Here is an 11609-nt window from a genome sequence, read left to right as displayed (position 1 = left end):
AACTCATGGCCATGTACAGTGCAGTGGAGCGAGTGAAGCAGAGATCACAGGACACTCTCAGCAGACTCAGGGCCGACAGGTTCCTGGCAGATGCCAACTGGGGGATAGTAGAGCAGCAAATGCTCATCGATGACCCTTATAAAACACCAGACGACATGGTTTGACATTAATGATTGTGAACCCCTCACAGACTGTTTTGTTGTCGTTGTTGTTGTTTGAATGCTGGCTTCCTTGTTTGTTTGTTTGGCAGAGTCTGCAGGGATAAAGCTGAGAGGTATTACCGTGTTTTATTTGTGACTGAGTAGTGCCTTACTCTCTCCAGGTCAGTGTTGAAGACTTCACTCCCGTAGCTTGGGTGGCCAAGTGCCCAGACTGTGAGACTGACATCCCACACACACCGTCGCCTCGCGAGCTGGAAGGCATGTATGAGGAAGCTCGTCTGCGCATCCTCAAGGTCCAGAAGGTAAGACCTTGCCCGCATGGAACACTGACCAAAGACCAATAAACACTCATGTAATGTATTTACATCTTTATTCTACTATAGGATGTATTAGTCAAGAGGCTTTGTTATACCTGTCTGATGTCTGAAAGAGTAGAATTTCTCCTGCAAAGTGTGAATTTTTATAGGTCAGAGATGTGAATTTTCCCCAAAAGGGCAGAATGTTCCTGTTGGATATGGATTTTGTAGGTTAGGGATGTGAATTTCTCCTGAATGTCTCTGGTTTTATTTTTCTGTATACATTGACCACTAATCATAAAAACAAAAACAAAAAAAAAACCCTGGTTGTTCCTGGTTGTTTTTTTGCCGTAATGATTTTCACAATAATGAAAATCCTTTCGATTCAGGGTCAGCTGGGCCTATGACCAAATTTGTCATGTCACTAAAATGCTCTGCACTGTATCAGTTCTTTCATGACCTTGTGGATATTGAGGCTTGATTGGGTTATGAGGCCATGCCAGGATCACAGTGAACTTTAAATACAGCAGAATCCAATCAGCTGCATTGTGTTATGGAGTCTGCATTAAGAGAAATGAATGAGAGTTCAGCATGAGCAAACTGAACATGGGTGTGGTGTTTGTCTACAGATGAATTACGGGGAACAGCACTCTTCTGGAATGCTCAACCAGGAAGCAGCTAGAATCCTCATCAACCTGACAGACAGTGTGACCAATGAGAAAGGAAAGTTAGTGCCTCATTCACCAGTCGGATTTTCAGGGTCCAGTCTGTGTCCAGTTAGCTTTTTGTTTACGTGTGCAAATTGTCTGTTTGAGAAAGCCATAGTATTTAATTGATAAAGGATCTTTGTAACTCTTAACTGAAGTTCTAAGTCATAGAAGTACAGGTTCAAATGACATCTTTAGTCTGTTCATGAAATTTCCATTTTCTGTGATTGTGGACTATGTTTAAATGTCATGGATTTTGTTTTAGATTCCACATGCATTACTATGTTATTAAAAAGGTTGTTGGTGTTAAAGGTTTGCTTCCTTCCACAGCTTTTTGGAAAACATGACTCTAAAAGTGGTCAGTCTAATTATTCATCGGCATGTCTGTTCTCAACCTTTATGTTATTATTATGGAGTTCTGTGGGACTGGATGGGTTGAACCTCCGTAATTGCCTGTAATCATGCACTTAAGTTTGTGTTTTCTTTAAGGGCTCTTAAATGCATGACATGCATGAACTAATAATAGTTGTAATTGACAGTTTTGTGTCACTTTCTCTGAAGTATGATAAAAAGTAAATAAATTAATAAAAGTAACTCATGACGCATTTGAATGATTAAGTCAAGGTTAAACTTGACATCTTTAGGTCAGATAAAAATGTATTGCACAACTGGATATTCAAATCAACACGCGTATTGTTGTGGTTGTTGTATCTGTCCCAGGAACAGTGACATACGGAATATGCATAAGAACCAAGAAATATCCTGAAAATAAGTAAATAAATAAATGTAGCATTTGTGGTCAACAAGAATGTGAATTTTATGTTATGCCTATAGAAAAAAATGTATTTTGATTCTTGTATTTTGTAGGTTTGAGTTGTCAAAAATATGTCAGTAAAATTTCTAAAACAGTTATTTTCTTCAGGTTTATGAATGTCGAGGATATTAAGAAATACTGGGAATTGAAAGGGTTTTTTGTGAGCCTACGACAGAAACTGGAAGACTGGTTATACAATGTGAAAATAAACAGAGTACAGCCATCCAGGTAAATGTCAAACACAATCCCTTAACTGGAGTTCACAGGTTTATAAATCACAGGGTTTACCCCATGCTAATCTTTTTATTTCACCCTGTACTAATTGTTTTGTTTTATTTCCAGAAATCCAAGGCTCAAGTGGTTGTACGAGGTTGTTTTCAGTTTTCCCTTCGATAATTTTTTCCACATTGTGACTTTTCTCAACATTTTCCCCATCGTGATGGAGTTCTACCCTGAAGTCAGAGACAGATATTCCCAGTCACTCAGTGTCTTAAACTACATCTTCTTCAGCCTTTACATTGTGGAAGCTACATTAAAGGTTGGCAGGTTTAAGACAATGCTTTCATCGTGGCTTTAAAAAAGCTTTATACAGTTAGAGACATAATTTACGCTAGATTTTAACACATTATTTTGTTTTCACATTTTCAATTTTCAAAACATCACAATTCTGCTTCTGTTTGATGTGGAAATGAAAACTTAAGTCAGAACTTGTGGATATATGTGATCTGATCTTTTCTCTGTGATTAAAAACTCAGAACCAGATTCCAAGTGTCAGCTTAGTCAGGCCAGTCTTGTAGTCTACTTCATGAATGATTGTTTAAATAGGGAATTCTTTGTGATATTTCATGTTTGTATAGCATACACTGCATGTAGTCTATATGAAGTGCTATGTTCTATTCCTGTCGTACCTGATAACATGGCATTACCATCCACTGAATGTGCTACTATGGTGAACTGAAGTCTAGCTGGGATTGTTTTTCCTCCACAGGCCCTTGCCATGAGAAGAGCTTACATATTTAATCACTGGAACAAGTTTGACCTCTTCATCATTTTAATGGCTGCCATTGACATCTTCATGGAACGTTATTTTGGACTGATAGATATTAATATTCACATGATCGGAATTGTTCGAGTGTTAAAAATGTTCCGTCTCACCAGGGCACTCCGTTTAGTGAAGGTATGTCTGCAGTAGCGGTAGAGCAGGATACACAGTGCCTAAAATGATGTGAACTACATTTTTATTTTGTCTGGTTGTGACAGACGTGACATGATGTATTTCCTCAGATACTCATTCCCAAGGTGATAAAGATTATCAGTGTGCAGATCTACAGACAGCTGAATTTTGGTTATGACATAGGGAAAGGTTTCATCACAGCAGAGGAATACGTCAGCCAAATCATCGACCACATCTGTGATGATATAAACATTTCTAAGGTGTTCACCCTTACGTCCACTACAAATATTTCCTTACTAGTTAATTTATCTGCTTGCTTTTACAAAAATCAAAAGAATAGCTAGTGAAAAATTATCTGACAATATTTTCAAATGGAATATTAATATCTGATGGTTTCCTGGACAATATGAGAAGTGAATGAATTAATGAGAGGGGTGGAATAGAACAAGATATTGTAAAATTAGTATATTCATTTACTGGTCATCTTACCAGGTGGTTTGTTTTACATCTGTGCAGTCCATAGCTTTGTTTCTTTTATTTTTTTTTTGCAGCGGTTAAGAGGCATAATTGATAATAACAAACAGGAAGCTGCCCGAGAACTCGGTAAGTCCCCTGTGCAATTCTCTGTCTGTCATGTCAAAATTTACATACAGTTAGTTCAAGCAGTGTTTACATTTGCTGAAACATTCATCTGTTAAGTTTAAATAACCATAATTGTGGTTACTTATGCTTGATGATATAAATATATTGAACATGTAAAGAGACCGTATAAGAGTCAGATCATGCATCCATTTCTTTTTTTATTGTTGATCATTAATCTAGTGGCGATAGTTTTTAACTTTGAGACGAAACCATCTCAAGGTTAAGAAAACTCACAATGTTTGTTAGATTGTAAAGAACGATCTGCTCTCAGATGGCATCGGCGACATGAGGGGACTGGTTTGTGAACTTACGGGAAAAAGCGACCGTAATAGGTGTAATAAGCTTATTTTGTCAGGTCGTGCTGGTCATGTACATGGTACTGTCAGACAAGCCCTCCCACCCCTTTCCAGCACACGTTCACACACACACACACACACAGGCACATACACGCACATCTCTAGTGGCTGACCAAACAAGCTGAGAAAGAAGCCTGCTGACTTTGCCTGCTTTTAGAGCAATCTCCACTGACGCAACCATCAAAGGAAATGGGATGCATCACGAAATATAAATGATTATGTCTGTTAGGTGGAAGATGGGGGCTTAAGAAAAGATGGGAATAGGTAGGTGTACCAGTCCATTGTCATCTCAGAAAAAAACAGCCTGTAGGACAGAGGTGACACCACAAAGGAAAGAGATTACCTACACAGTCACAGTTGGACACAACACCAACCCAGACCCATTTTCCTCTGCTTGCCAGCAAGCATGCACTCCCAATACATCAGATCCATGTTAAGTTCCTTTTTGGAGAGTAGCATGAATCCTTCTTAGCATTTCAATAGCAGATTTACAACAGTCCTAATGATGAAGCTTATATGTATAAAGGAAGCAATAGTAAGATTACAGATATATATATATATATAAAACAACTGGATTTTTTTGCTGTCATCGGACTTGTTGGAAGGTAATCAGATTAGCTGTTTGAAATGATAAGGACAGTTTGAAATGTGAGTACAGAGAGAAAGAACTCTGCATGAAAATGGCTCTCGTAGGTCTACTGCAGAGGGACTATCCTGAAATAGCCTCCTCAGTGAAGACCAGGCAGGCCATACGAATCGTTCTCAACAGCGAGAGGGACACTATCCAGACCCTAATGTCTGGAGGTCTCCTTGATAACATAGAGGCATCCAAGCTAGAGAAGGTAAGAAATGTTCATTTGGTATGATGCTCAAGTTTAAAGTCAATGTCTCAGAAATCTGATTATGACTGGTTGAAACTAACCCCCCCCCCACCCCCCCCCCCCCCCCCCCCCCCCCCCCCCCGGTCCATCCACCAAGATGATTGAAATGAAGATTACAAGACTGAACAAGTTTCCGCCGACGATTCCTGCACCTACTGTAGAGGAGCTGATACAGAACGTGCCCTGGTTGAACAAGGATATCCCTAAGATTGAGTTTATCAAGGTAGAGCTGAGTATTGTTGAGCCATCATACTTCTGTAAGGCTGATTTAAGAAGGCTGATGTGACACGCTTAAGTATCTTCAGCATGACATGTAAGCTGAGAAATCCCACAGATCTATGTCCAGAAAGATTAAACCAATTACTGTTGGGTTTTCAGTTGTTGAGCTGTTTGTATTTTTTTTTCCAGAGAGTGGCTAAACATATTTATTTTGAGTTTGGTGAAACCATCATACATGAGAATGAAGCGCCGCCTGGCATATACCTGATAGTGTTTGGTGTGGTGAAGGTAGGTGTCTCTACCTATGTGGCTTCTAGAACAAACTGTACTAAACACAGACACACACACGCGCGTGCGCGCTCACCCCAAAAACAAAACACACACACACTTTAAAGTAATATCTGAGCTTGTTTAACAAGGTTTCAGTTTTGAGGGAACATCTATAGCATGTTTTCTGCCCTTTGTCAGTGCTGGCATTACGGTCATTAACAGCGCGGTTTAACGATTCTCTGCGTGTAATTAAGTTTGGTCAAGGGTATGGTCAAGGTTTTTTTGGATTGTAAATAGATTTTGCCTACGCAACCATGTAAACAAGGACAGAGAAAATATCATTATGTTATCAATACGGAGCATTATTGTCTATAGTAAAAATAAAATATATCACTTTGCAAAATGCAGAAATTGCTAAAAATAGCCTTTGCCATTGCTTTGGATTATAATGTCAATTTTGATTGAATTATTTGTGATAGACGTATCATGAGTTGTTTGAAAGATATCAGAATTTACTTTTATCATGTCTACTCGTCATTTTCTCCAGTTAACAAAATCTTATGTTTACACAGATAAAAGAACATCTCATTATTTTTTTTACATCTTATCTCTGAAGCTTACACAGCACAGAGAATGACTCATTCAAACTGAAACACACACCTACTTTTTCAAGTCCCATTGCAGATTTTAATGACACCTCTCCCACATATGAAGAAAACATAACTTTAAGCATGCGGGTAATGGTATTAACATGTGCAAATTACATTTAATTTGTCGTTTCTTTAACAACTAAGAATAGAGTACAATATAAAGCCATTTCAACATATTACAATGTGTCACTGCAATTATGGGTTATTTAGACAGATAGGGGATAATGGCGCTCTCTTTGGTCAGACACACTTAACTCACCTTGTGATCTGTCCATTTAATATCAGCCGGGTACCTTATAGCAAAAAAAAAAAAATCCACACAAAAAACACACAAACAGTGTAAAAGTAGTTTATTTCGTCATGAGCTGAACTGAGTGCGCCAAAAGATAACTCAGTGTCCTTGAATTGCTCTTTTTTTGTTTTTTTTTTGAGGAAAGTTTTCTGACTTAGGCAGTATCAAGGATTTTTTTAATCATTTTGTAGGCCCTGCTGACAAACACCAGCTTGCTGCCTACTGATTTATTGTAATCCACGTCAGAGAGCTGTAATCTCTTTCTCTCCCGGGTCGCACTGACAATGTTAGAGAGCACGCTTGTGCCGAAAGGCATACAGCATGCTAATGAGCTGTAGCTCTAGTACTATTTATTAAGTGATGATGAGACCTGAAATAAATCATGTCCTCCACTTCTACTGTGCTAAGTCTTCGACGTCTCCCGGTGACAGGCCTGGCAATAAATGAGAACTCGGCTAAATGACTTAAGCATTGAATTGATGTGCTAACACGGTTACGCGCGAGTATGTATGTTTTTTTTATGCTGTATCCATATATAGTGTTTGCTACATAGAACACTTACTAGGGTATAAGGACAGACAGTTGTTGATACATTCATTCATTCATTCATTCATTCATTGTCACAACCTGCACCGCCATTTTGGACTTTTGGTTTGACATGTCTTTGTGCTCCTGTTCTCTGTCTGTCTCCGCCCCTCACCTGTACCTGTTTGTCTAATTATTACCTTGTTAATTTTATCCAATCCTGTTTTGCCCTGTTTAGTTCTCCCTTGTATTTAAGTCCTAGTGTTTGCCTTGTCTTTGTCTATCGTTGTTTGTGTTAGTTTGCACAACAGTCATGCTGCACCTTTTGTTATTGGTTTTTTGTTCCTTTTCTACACCTGTATTTTGATCTTCAGTTCAAGTAAAGTCTTCCGTTTGTCACCATCAACCATCGTGTCTTGCACTTGGGTCCTGCACCACACCGCCAGCGTGACATTCATTCATTTTCCTAAGCCGCTTATCCTAATTAGGGCTGCGGGGGTTGCTGGAGCCTATCCCAGCATTCACTGGTCGAAAGGCAGGGAAACAGCCTGGACAGGTCGCCAGTCCATTGCAGGGCAGACACACAGACAAACACATTTACATACAGAATTTTGATACATTTTGGACACTATTTGGATGTTACACTGCTACATAATTATGTGCTGGATATTCGTAATTCTTATCTCTGTTGCATAAACAAATGCCAGAAAATCTGCATCTGATTGGTCTGTAAAGACTCGCCTGCTTTCACAAGATAGGCTGCAATGCATGATGGTCTCAGTCGATCAATGTAGGGCAGTAGTTCTCAACTCCAGTCCTGAGGGCCCACTGTCCTGCATGTCTTTGTTTTAACTCTCCTGAGCACAGAATCAATACACCTGATTTCACTGATCTAGTAATCATCAAGCCCTTGATTAGCTCAATTGACTGTGACGTGCAGGACAGGGGGCCCTCAGGACTGGAGCTGAGAGTCACTGATGTAGGGTACAGCTTTTGTACATTACATTTTGCTGTGCCTCTTGACAATTTTGTAGTGCACTTTATAGAGTCATAAATTTACAGTTGAGAATTGGAACAGCACTACAAAATGGCTGATTCTCTATATAGTGGACTATATAGTGGGTGAGTGGACATTTGGAACACAGCACGTGTCACATTGACTGCACCATCTTTTGAATTGAATGACATTTTGAGTTTGCATCCCGTAGATCACAGGTGAAAGCCCGTATCTGGGCGGTAAGAAACCAAAGGAGAGGAGCACCCTGACGGACTACCGTGGCTGTGGAGCCATCCTAGGAGAGCTGAACTGTCTTGCAAAGCAGCCTATGGAGGCAACGGTCACCTGCGAAACGGCTGTTCAGGTCAGACACACAGCAGGATTTGGTGCTGAAATTCAGTCTGACACTATATTCATCTCTCTCTCTCTCTCTATACATATATAAAGCCACTTACTGCAGCCCTTTGTGCAACTAGTTATTTGACCTGATTTTTTTTCTCAGTTTTGACAGTAACCATGGAGATGCTTTTAACTGGAAAATCGCAGCCACTATACGATCGATTATTCCCTGTACATGTTCAATTATCTGTGTCCACCCTTAGACGTGCTTCATCGACATCCAATCGCTCTTTGAAGCCTTTGATATTTTTCCTGAACATCCGGCGCTGGAGTATAAGATCTGGCACTCCTTGGCCATGAAACTCAGCATCAACGCATTCATGGGCCACATCCGTTATGAGGTCATCAAGAGTCATTGTATGCTCTGTTCACACTCTGAGTGGACAGGCATGGTTTTAACTTTGCTTTGGTTGGTCCACTGTAGCACCTTGTCACTAAAATCTCTGCTGATCTAGTGCACACTATTAAAAGGAAAACAAAACAATACACACCTGGTTGAATTATTAGAATGGTCTAGTTTATGATAATGCTGAATATATCAGGACAATGCACAGACATAAATTTTCAGCAAAGTCTCCTCCACTCAACAGGGCTGGACTTACCACAGGATCTGCGCCCGTCTGGCTAAGGCCTACCTGGTGGACTTGGAAATGAATGGGAAATTTGACATCCACAATGGTTTAATGGAGGATGTGGTAGTGATCTATGGAAGCTGTGAGGACCTGCAGTCTCAGTGTTCCTACAATGCTCCCGAACTCATCAACAGGACTACAGTCCAGGTTATACTACAGCCTGTCCTGCGGATGTCATCTGATATAGCCAACATTTACTCCTAACTCATTATACCTGCAAACAAACTCTGTAATGAGACCACTGTATTACTGCCAGTATACACACTGACTCTTTGCCCTAATAGATTTCACATCATCAAAGCCCCTCTTACTGCTGTTACATCATAATGCTTTTGTAGTCACATACTGACTGTGTTTTATGTGAGGAATATACAGACAGAAACAAGAACGAGTGCTCAGCTGACAATGTATTCAAATGATGATGCCATCTGCTAACCTCATCAAAACAATTATTTTACTTTACATATGAAATTGCAAGTTTTGTGGCATTTTCAAGTCAGTTTCATTTATCATTTTTCTTAATGAGAACACTCAACGGCTTACATCATTGCCTGTGCTGTTCATACTGTATAAACCATAGAAAACTGGGTTCAAAATAGACCATTCATCAAACTGCATTACCTATTGATGGACATGGCATGCATGTACAACACCATAGAGAGCTGGATTATAGAGCTGAATTTCACTTACGCATAAAGGACAACTGGTATCACTAATTCAGATCATCAGTATTTCAGTGTTACCACTATTTATGTCCTTTCAGAATTTAGTCTGCCTTCATTACCTGGCATAAAATGTAATTGGGACATGTCAGCAATCAAATCATTTTCGTTTTCATATCGATCAAAAATGATCTTATCATAAGCACAGCGACGTTTTTTTTTTTTTTTTTTTAATGCTTGCGTATTACGTAACGCTACATCTATGGGAGTGTTTTCACTGTGGTAATGTTAAAGGGGTGCACTGATTACTACATGATGCCCTTTTGCTCTGGCTCAGATACTGGGAACCGCAAACAGGACCAAACTCTTCATAGTGCCCACCACGTCTGCCGAAACACGGGACACAAAGTCAGAGCCCCAGAGGTTCAACAGCGCCCCCTGTCTGAGACATGCAGCACAAAGGAGAGGTAAAGTCACCACTTTGACCTGCTACCATATTAATTCAGTGGTTGCTAGTTTATTGTCCCCACATGAACATGTAAAGAGAGGAATAAGCAATTATTTAAAAAAAACCCTTCTTAGAGATGACAATATAACGAGTGAGCTATGTGGAAGCTTAAATATGGTCATTTAAGCTTCTGATTCTCTTTTTCAGCCTCCAGACACAAGTCAGGCATGCTACAGACGGTAAGCAGTCTCACTTCTTCATTAGGTAAGTGGTCAGTCCGTCTGTCGGCGGTTCTCAGTCGTTTCTGATTTGGTCTTTCAGGTCAAGTCAGAGGAGTTGATGGCGCAGGCAAGCTCTTCCCCTCAGTTGTACCAGAACTCTGATTTGTTGTAGACAAGTCTGTGCGTGTGATGCTTAGGCTTTGTAAAAATGACAAGGCCACCAAGCACTAAGTCAAAACTGGATCATTCAGTGAGCTACCACAGTAATTTTAAGGCTTCTCAGAGACTTGTATAATGTAATGCATTGATGTTCTGTTTGCTTAGACCAAGACAATTTGTATCACATTCCCATTAACTTGCCATTACTATAATAAAAACCCACCTATGGCCTCTTCTATACAACAGTTCTAACCCTTTTATGAATTGCTATGAAATATATATCTAATCAGAAGCACTAACCATAGCCAAAAACTCCATAGTTCTGAGAGTTGATTTAATCTTTGCAATTACAAAACACTTGACAAAGGGCCTTTGCATGTTGACTCGTATGTAGGTCTCAAAAGTCCTACTACTTGCTAAACCTTCTCACAAGATGTGCAGACGACTGGTCACGGCGGCAGTGTCAGATCTATGATAGGAAATAAATGAAAAGCTCAAGACATCATTGACATGAACTGAGAAGAAGCCTTGAAAATACAAGGCTTGATGAAGGATTGTCTATCCTTGCATAGGTCAGTTCTTCCCACTGCTAACTCCAGTCGTATCACAGAGAGATGAAAGGCAGCCACGGAGATGCAAAAAGTCGTAACATCAAAGCCGAGCAGGCTCAGTGGGAATGGCAGAACATACGGATAATTTGTGTCCTTTCTTGCTGGCACAGATACTTTTCTGAATTATTATTTAAAAAGGAAGAAAAAAAATCAAGCGCGTGATTGAAGCATCATCTTGAAGCAAGTATCTGTTCCACTCCCATGAAGTTGCAGGTAGAGATGTTGATCTGAGTGAAGACAGAGGTGATGTACAGTGGGACCTGATTAGAGTAGTTTAACAGAGTGGAGTGGAGTTTACACTGGCTAACTATGCACCAATGGACACCATACTGATGGGCTGTGCAGCTGTGTGTGCCTGTGTGTGCCTGTGTGTGTGTGCGCGTACATACACTTTAATGTTGTCGGTTGGGATGAGGGGGGATACGCAACATGTGTATGGCTCGTAGTAACAGAACATTATAACTACCTCTGGATAATAAATTAAGTTAAAAAC

Source organism: Chanos chanos, chromosome 1 (assembly GCF_902362185.1).
Source record: "Chanos chanos chromosome 1, fChaCha1.1, whole genome shotgun sequence".
In the NCBI taxonomy this organism is placed as follows: domain Eukaryota; kingdom Metazoa; phylum Chordata; class Actinopteri; order Gonorynchiformes; family Chanidae; genus Chanos; species Chanos chanos.
Note: the sequence above shows the minus strand (reverse complement) of the source record.